Raw genomic sequence first — 8,387 nt, 5'->3', positions numbered from 1 at the left:
ATTTACGAGTTTCTTACGAGGAAGCACAACGACCGCGTTACGTGGAAACCCCACGTGGTCTTTACGACGAAAACTTAATTCTTCTTTACGAGGAAAATATAACCTCGCTAATTAACGAGGAAATGGCGACGAATCTTCTCTTACGACAATCATATAACGACGAAACGCCTTTCATCGCCATTTCCTCGTAAGCCTTCTTTTCCGAGGAAATAACGACGATTTTGGCCGTCGTTAAATTTGTGTTTTCTTGTAGTGATCTTTTAGATATCTTATCGTCTTTGTGTTGTTCAGGATCGCATCACACGGATGCTGATTGGAGCGGGTGAGCAGTTGAATGGGCTTTATCTTTTCAGAGGAATGGATGTGGCAGCGGCTGTCTCACAAGTGGATAGAACTTCGTCGAAGCTCTGGCATAGCCGCATGGGACATCCTTCTTCAAAGGCTTTGGAGTTATTGAATTTTTCTGATTTCAGTACTGGTGTTTTTGATTCTAAGACATGTGAAGTTTGTATTCGTGCAAAACAAACTCGCGATTCTTTTCCGTTAAGCAGTAATAAAACAACTATGGTTTTTGAGTTAGTTCACTGTGATCTCTGGAGGCCTTACAGAACTACGTCCATCTGTGGCTCAAAATACTTTCTTACTATTCTCGATGATTATTCTCATGCCGTTTGGATCTATCTCCTTCCATCTAAGCGAGATGCACCAAAACATTTACGAGATTTCATCACTTTGGTAGAAAGGCAATTCAACACTCATGTTAAAACCATACGTAGTGACAACGGATCAGAGTTCGTGTGCCTCACAAACTTTTTCAGAGAAAAAGGAATCATTCATGAGATTTCATGTGTTGGAACTCCACAACAGAATGGTAGGGTTGAGCGTAAACATCGTCATCTGCTCAATGTCGCCCGCGCTCTTAGATTCCAAGCCTCTCTCCCTGTTGATTTTTGGAGCTATTGTGCAATGGCTGCTGGTTATTTGATCAATCGGACACCAACTGCAGTACTTAACGGGAAAACACCATATGAGCTTCTTTACAAGAAAGCATTGCCGATGAATCATATCAAAGTCTTTGGATGTCTCTGTTATGTCCATAATCAAAAGCATGGAGGAGACAAGTTCGCAAGTCGCAACACAAAATCTATCTTTCTTGGATATCCTTTTGGGAAGAAAGGTTGGCGTGTGCATAATCTGGAAACTGGTCTAATCTCAGTCTTCCGCGATGTGATCTTCTGTGAAACCGAGTTCCCTATGTCTAAAACTTTGGAGTCGAGTTCGCCTGAGATTACTACGTCTCCTGCAGCTTCATATTTTGAATTCTTTGATGATGAAGTTTCAGCAACGGCACAACCACTTCCTCCGTCTGTAGTTACTCCTCAAACAATGGAAACGCCAATACCAGCTGCTGAAACCTTAATGGAAAATGATAATCCAGCTGATTTTCTTTCCTCTTCCTTAACTGAAGAAGACAACGATATCTCTTCTTCACGGACTATGGATTCATCAACTTCGATCAATAATCCTGTACAACAGACAACCTCAGCCGAGCCTGAAGCTCTAGGACGAGGTCAGCGAATCAAAAAGCCACCTACAAAGCTTGCAGATTACGTTACTACTTTTCTTCATCAGCCATGTCCTTCTCCAACGCCATATCCTATCGATAATTATATCTCCAGTGCTCGGTTCTCCAATGGCTATCAAACATATCTTTTAGCCATCACTTCAACTCGGGAACCGTTGAGCTACAAAGAGGCTGCTGAAGATGAACTCTGGCGTGACTCAGTGGCTGATGAAATTTTTGTACTCGAAGATCGTGATACATGGACTGTGGTTGATCTTCCTCCAGACAAGAAAGGTCTCAACTTTATGTGGGTCTTTCGGTTGAAATTCAATGCAGATGGAACTATACGAAGATGCAAATCTCATCTCGTGGTATGTGGAAATAATCAAACTGAAGGTATTGACTACACAGAAACCTTCACTCCTGTTGCAAAAATGGTTACTGTTCGAACGTTTCTCCAGCAAGCTATTTCGTTGTATTGGGAAGTTTATCAAATGGACGTACACAACGCATTTCTTCACGGTGATCTTGATGAAGAAGTATACATGCAATTTCCACCTGGTTTCCGCACTAACGACAAGAACAAGGTTTGTCGCTTGCATAAATCCCTCTACGGACTTAAGCAATCACCTCGGTGTTGGTTTGCCAAGCTTGAAACTGCCTTGGTTGATTATGGTTTCGTCCGGAATGAGAAGGACTATTCTTTATTCACTTACGAAAAAGAACAGCAATCGCATTCATCTTCTGGTTTACGTTGACGATCAGATTATCACTGGAAATTCTAAAGACATTATAGATAAGTTCAAGTCTTATCTCTGCACCTGCTTTCATATGAAAGACTTGGGGATTTTGAGATATTTTTTGGGCATCGAAGTCGCCTGAAGTCCATCGGGAATGTATTAATGTCAATGGAAGTACTCTCTAAACATCATCTCTGAAACTGGTCTCCTCGGTGTTAAACCAGTTGCTTTTCCACTCCAACAAAACCATAAGCTTCTGCTCGATGATGAGGTTCCTATGACTGATCCGCGTCGTTATCGGCGCCTTGTTGGTAGAATGATCTATCTTGCTACGACCAGACCGGAGCTCAGCTACGCTATACACGTCCTCTCACAAGTTATGAATAGTCCAAAGGTGGGAAGCAGCCCTAAGAGTGGTTCGATACCTTAAATACAGTCCAGGCCAGGGTATCCTTCTCAAAGCTAATACTCCATTGATAGTATCTGCTTGGTGCGATAGCGACTGGGGCGGATGTCCGACTACACGCCGTTCTCTTACGGGATGGTTCATTCAACTTGGAGGTTCCCTTGTTTCTTGGAAAACACAGAAGCATGATGTAGTCTCTCGCTCCTCTGCTGAAGCTGAAAATCGAGCAATGGTCGATACGTTTAGTGAACTGCTTTGGCTGCGCGACTTACTGCCAAGCTTAGGCATCAAGTGTGACTATCCGATCATTTTACACTCCGACAGCCTCTCTGCTATCAACCTCGCCAAGAATCCAGTCGGACATAAAAGAACAAAGCATGTAGGTCTTGATTGTCACTTCATTCGCGACGAGATCTTACGTGGAAAGATAGCTACAAAACATGTCTCGACTTCAACACAACTGGAGGACATTTTTACAAAAGCATTGGGGAGGAAGGAGTTTGAGTCTTTTCTGTCCAAGTTGGGTGTTTGTAACCTTCACACTCCACCTAGAGGGCTCTAGGTGGTATTGGGCCGTATGAGGCCCTAGTCGTTAGACCGTTGTAATTAGGTTTTATGTAACCTACGTGACCTCTTGTATATAAGGCACAGCCTTCACAACGTATCAAACAAGAATCATCTTTATACTACTAAGAGTTCTTGACAGACTCGCGAATGATTCAGAACAGAGACAATATTAATGTTTCTTCCTATTTAGCACACACTACCTTCTTAGCTATTTAAGAGCAGCAGCATGCATAATGTTAGTGCTGCAAATATTTTTGTTGGTTGTAGATTTATCTGGCAAATGTTAATCCAGAAATCTCAGAGAATTTGAGACAGATCTCCGAGTTCCTTCTAACATTTTTAATGTAGCAGAACCCCTTTCCTTAGGTCATTAAGGAGGATTTTAACTATTTATCCCATTATGTGTATTTGGTTATTAAGATATAAGAATCTAAGTGTAATCAAATTTTTGTATTGATTGGTCTCTCGTGTTGTCCTGAGTTTTGGATTGGATTTATGGAACAAAAGCAGAACAATGTCAAATCAAAGTCATTGTCATTGCTTTATTACTTGAGAAGTTAGTGAGTAAAATACTGTTATCAATAGAGGCGACTCAGTCAGACAGCACCACCGTGTTGGAACTCGTTTTTTGACAAAACGGCGTGGACCACTTTTCGATGGGTTTTTCGACGGAGACGTCTGTCGGAAAGACTGGAATTTGGGCACGATGTAATCGTCACCATGAACACTATGAGTTAGTGTATTTGATTGTTAAAATCCAAGTTATTTTGAATGAGAAATGGAGGTCCAAAAATAAATATATAAAAAGCTTATAAAGCATTTTATTTGGCTAAATTTAGCATATGATTTATTTTGGATATTTGGGTTTGAATTTGGATTTGAATTTATTGATTGAACAATATATCAATTAACTTATTCTTTCAAATTTTATTAGTGATAATCTTTTATGTTTTATTAAAGTATAAAAATGCAAACCCACAAAAGTAATTCATTGGCTTCGAATTGATTTGGTCAAAAAAAGCAATAATTACTTTGTCAACGTAAGTGAGTCATGGAGAATCAATTTCCATTACTGCACTACAATATAAACGTTGGTTGACTCGATGATATGTAACGTAGCTTTAACTTTTGAAGTTAAATATCAAACGTGTAAGGCTCATTCAGAGACGCATAGAAAAAACAAATCCCTCACATTATTTTTTTTTCTCTCTTCTTTCTTTTTGATATTTTCCTTGAGTCTGAAAGTATACACAAAACTAGTTTCGCCAGGCTTATGATATAGTGACGCAAATCAGAAGATTTTTGCAGTTGTATCTTGGGACTCATTACGTTATCAAACCGTCGCACTACGGGACGTATTTTGAGTTAAGGAAAGAGATAATATTTCGCCTCTTCAGTTGTATCATCCTTTTAATCTTTAGTATACTTTTATCAATTTTATTCTTTACAATAATCAGCTCTCCGTAATTTATATAATACGGTCCTATCAGTCTTAACTCAAAATATCCGTTTATTGGTTTGCACTAACCGGACTGATTATTGTAAAAGTTGTTTTTTTAAGAACAGGTGTTGATCGATATTTCTATAAGGGTGTCGGAATCAGATCCGTGTCTCCTTCATCTAGAAATTTGGTATTGCTTAAAGTTGATACTCTTACGTTTGGTATTTTTTGCAGGATCTCTTGGATTATTTTTATATATTTATGCAATTTACGCTTCTGTATTGATATTTCTAAACAGGATTTCAATCAGATTTGGTTAAAAGTGTTTAAAAAATATATAAATCGTTTTCTTCAACCTCGTCGCTTTTTTTTTTGTTTAACGTCAAGAATAAAAGGAAAAAGACTATTGCTGTCTTTTGTTTGTCAAAGGTTGATTTCTGTAGTGGTTCAATTATTTGGTTTACGTTCCTGGTTTAATTTAATTGCCAACCAGCAATCAATCGTTTCTTTGTTTATTGATATTATCTACATTTCGTTCTAGTGGTAAAGTAAGTAAGTTTATTTTAATATTTGACCGGTTGATAATTTCTGACTTTACGTTTGATTAGCAATCAATCCGGTTTATTTTTGTCACTGCATTTTGTTAGTCGCACCGTTAAAGTTTTAGAATTTATTATTCTATTTTTTTTAATTGGATCGTTTCTTATATTTGATATTAAAATATACTATTTTTTTTTTTTTTGAGTTTTATAAGCAGATTCAAAATTAAAGTATGTCTTACAACACAAGTATATCGATCCTTGATAGATCAAGTGGTGTGATCGGCAATGGATTGAATGAGTCGACGCCTCAAATTAAATTTGAGAGTGGTCTGCCATTTATGATTTCATTTGCCATGGGAACTGAAATGTTTGCTGAAATAATTCAGAACATTCAAATTCCATCAATGCTTAAAACTTACAAAGGTAACAAGCTTGACAAAAAGATGCCTTATGGCAACCTAACTGAAAATGACATGTGTGCTATGGTCACAGAACTCAATACGATTGAAAATAATTCAAAAGACTGGTGGTATGACACAGGTGCCACCACTCATATATGCATTGATAAGGACATGTTTAGTACCTATCAGAAATGTAATGATAAGCAGTGGTTGTTAATGAGTAACACCGGCTCATCCGTTATTGAAGGTTGTGGCGAAGTGAAACTTGCGCTAACTTTTGGACAAGAGATAATTCTTAAAAACGTGAAATATGTCCCAGATATGCGAAAGAATCTTATTTCCGGTTCGCTACTAAGCAAAGCTGGATTTGTAGTAACTTTCGAGTCTGATAAATTTGTGCTAAAGAAAAATGATATTTTCTTGGGCAAAGGATTTGTTGACGATGGACTGGTAAAAATGTGTATTAAGACAGTCTTACTCGCAGATGAACCAAATGCTTATTTGGTTGAACCGTTCAAAGTTTGGCATGAAAGATTGGGGCATGTGAATTATAAATCTTTTCAAAGATTGATTAATTTAAACCTAATTCCGAAATGCAAATTGAGCAAAGAGAAATGTGAAGTATGTGTACAAGCAAAACTCACAAAAACTCCATTCCCTCATGTTGAGAGACAACTGAGCCTCCTGGTTTAATTCATACAGATTTGTGTGATTTAAAATTTGTTCAAACTAGAAATGGAAAAAAATATTTTGTGACTTTCATAGATGATTGTACAAAATATTGTTATGTCTATTTGCTAAGAAGCAAAGATGAAGCCTTGGAAAAATTCAAGGAATATAAACTCGAGGTTGAAAACCAACTCGATAGAACTATAAAGATAGTTCGAAGTGATAGAGGAGGCGAGTATGATGGACCATTTGATGTGTTCTGTAAAGAGCATGGCATTATTCATCAAACCACCGCTCCCTATTCACCTGAATCTAACGGAGTTGCGGAGCGTAAAAACCGAACTCTTAAAGAGATGATGAATGCGATGTTGCAGGAATCTGGGTTAGCCCAGAACATGTGGGGGGAAGCTTTGCTTACCACAAATTATATCCTCAACAAAATACCAAACAAAGTCACTGGTAAAACACCATATGAACTTTGGAAAGGTGTTGTACCTTCGTACAAATACCTGAAAGTGTGGGGGTTCCTTGCAAAAGTAGCAGTACCACCTCCCAAGAAGGTTTCAATCGGACCTAAAACCGTGGATTGTATTTTCATTGGATATGCCCATAATAGTGGTGCTTATCGATTTTTGGTTGATAAATCAGATGTACCAGATATTCATGTTAATACAATTATGGAATCAAGGAATGCATCTTTCTTTGAACACGTGTTTCCGTGTAAGAATAGAGATAATCCTAAAAGAACTCATGAAGTAAGAGATGCAAACATATTTACAAATGAGGCAAGTACTTCTGGCACATCTTTTGATGATGTAGAAATATTTGCGGATGAACCTAGACGCAGCAAAAGAGCTCGTAAGGAAAAATCTTATGGTGAAGATTTCTTTATGGTCTTTCTTCTTGAGAATGAACCAAGAAGTTTCGCTGAAGCTATGTCTTCACCAGACGCTGATTTATGGAAGGAAGCTTTCAATAGTGAAATCGACTCCATTATGCAAAATCATACATATTATTTGACCGATTTGCCCCAAGGGTTTAAGGCCCTAGGGTGTAGATGGATTTGCAAAAGAAAGTTGAATATTGATGGCTCAACTGATAAGTACAAGTGTAGACTTGTGGTGCAAGGTGTCCGGCAAAAAGAAGGCTTGGATTTCTTTGACACCTATTCTCCGGTAACGAGAATAACTTCAATCAGAATGCTGATTGCAATTGCAGCATTGAGAAACCTAGAAATCCATCAGATGGATGTCAAAACTGCCTTTCTAAATGGTGATTTAGAAGAGGAGATTTATATGCAACAACCTGAAGGGTTGGTTGTCCCAGGACAAGAACACAAAGTCTGTCGACTAGTGAAGTCATTGTATGGACTTAAGCAAGCTCCAAAACAATGGCATGAAAAATTTGACAATGTTATGATGTCAAATGGTTTCAGCATTAATGAATGTGACAAGTGTATATACTTCAAAAATACACCATATGGATATGTATTGCTTGGCTTGTATGTAGATGACATGCTCATTATTGGTAGCAATAAAGACATGGTCAGTCAAACAAAGAACATGCTAAGTAGCAAGTTCGAAATGAAAGATATGGGACTAGCTGATGTTATCCTAGGGATTAAGATCTTTCGCAATTCCGAAGGAATCATCTTGTCTCAAACTCATTATGCTGAAAAAATACTTGAGAGGTTTAAATCCTACTCAAAAGGGAAGGCAAAAACTCCTGTAGACCCTAGGTTTCACTTGACAAAACATTCGGGTGAAGCTATGTTACAGTCAGAGTATGCTTGTGTCATCGGAAGTTTGATGTACTTGACAAAAATCTTTAGTATATTTTTATCAATTTTTTTCTTTACAATATTCAGCTCTCCGTAGTTTATATAATACGGTCCTATCAGTCTTAACTCAAAATATCCGTTTATTGCTTTGCACTAACCGGACTGATTATTATAAAAGTTTTTTTTTATAAGAACAGGTTGATTGATATTTCTAAAAAGGTGTTGGCGTCAGATCGGGCTCCGGTAGCTCCCGATGCCAGTGTTGAAATTTTCTATC

This window comes from Brassica oleracea, chromosome C4, assembly GCF_000695525.1.
Source record: "Brassica oleracea var. oleracea cultivar TO1000 chromosome C4, BOL, whole genome shotgun sequence".
Taxonomy (NCBI): Eukaryota; Viridiplantae; Streptophyta; class Magnoliopsida; order Brassicales; family Brassicaceae; genus Brassica; species Brassica oleracea.
This window is presented reverse-complemented; position numbering follows the sequence as displayed.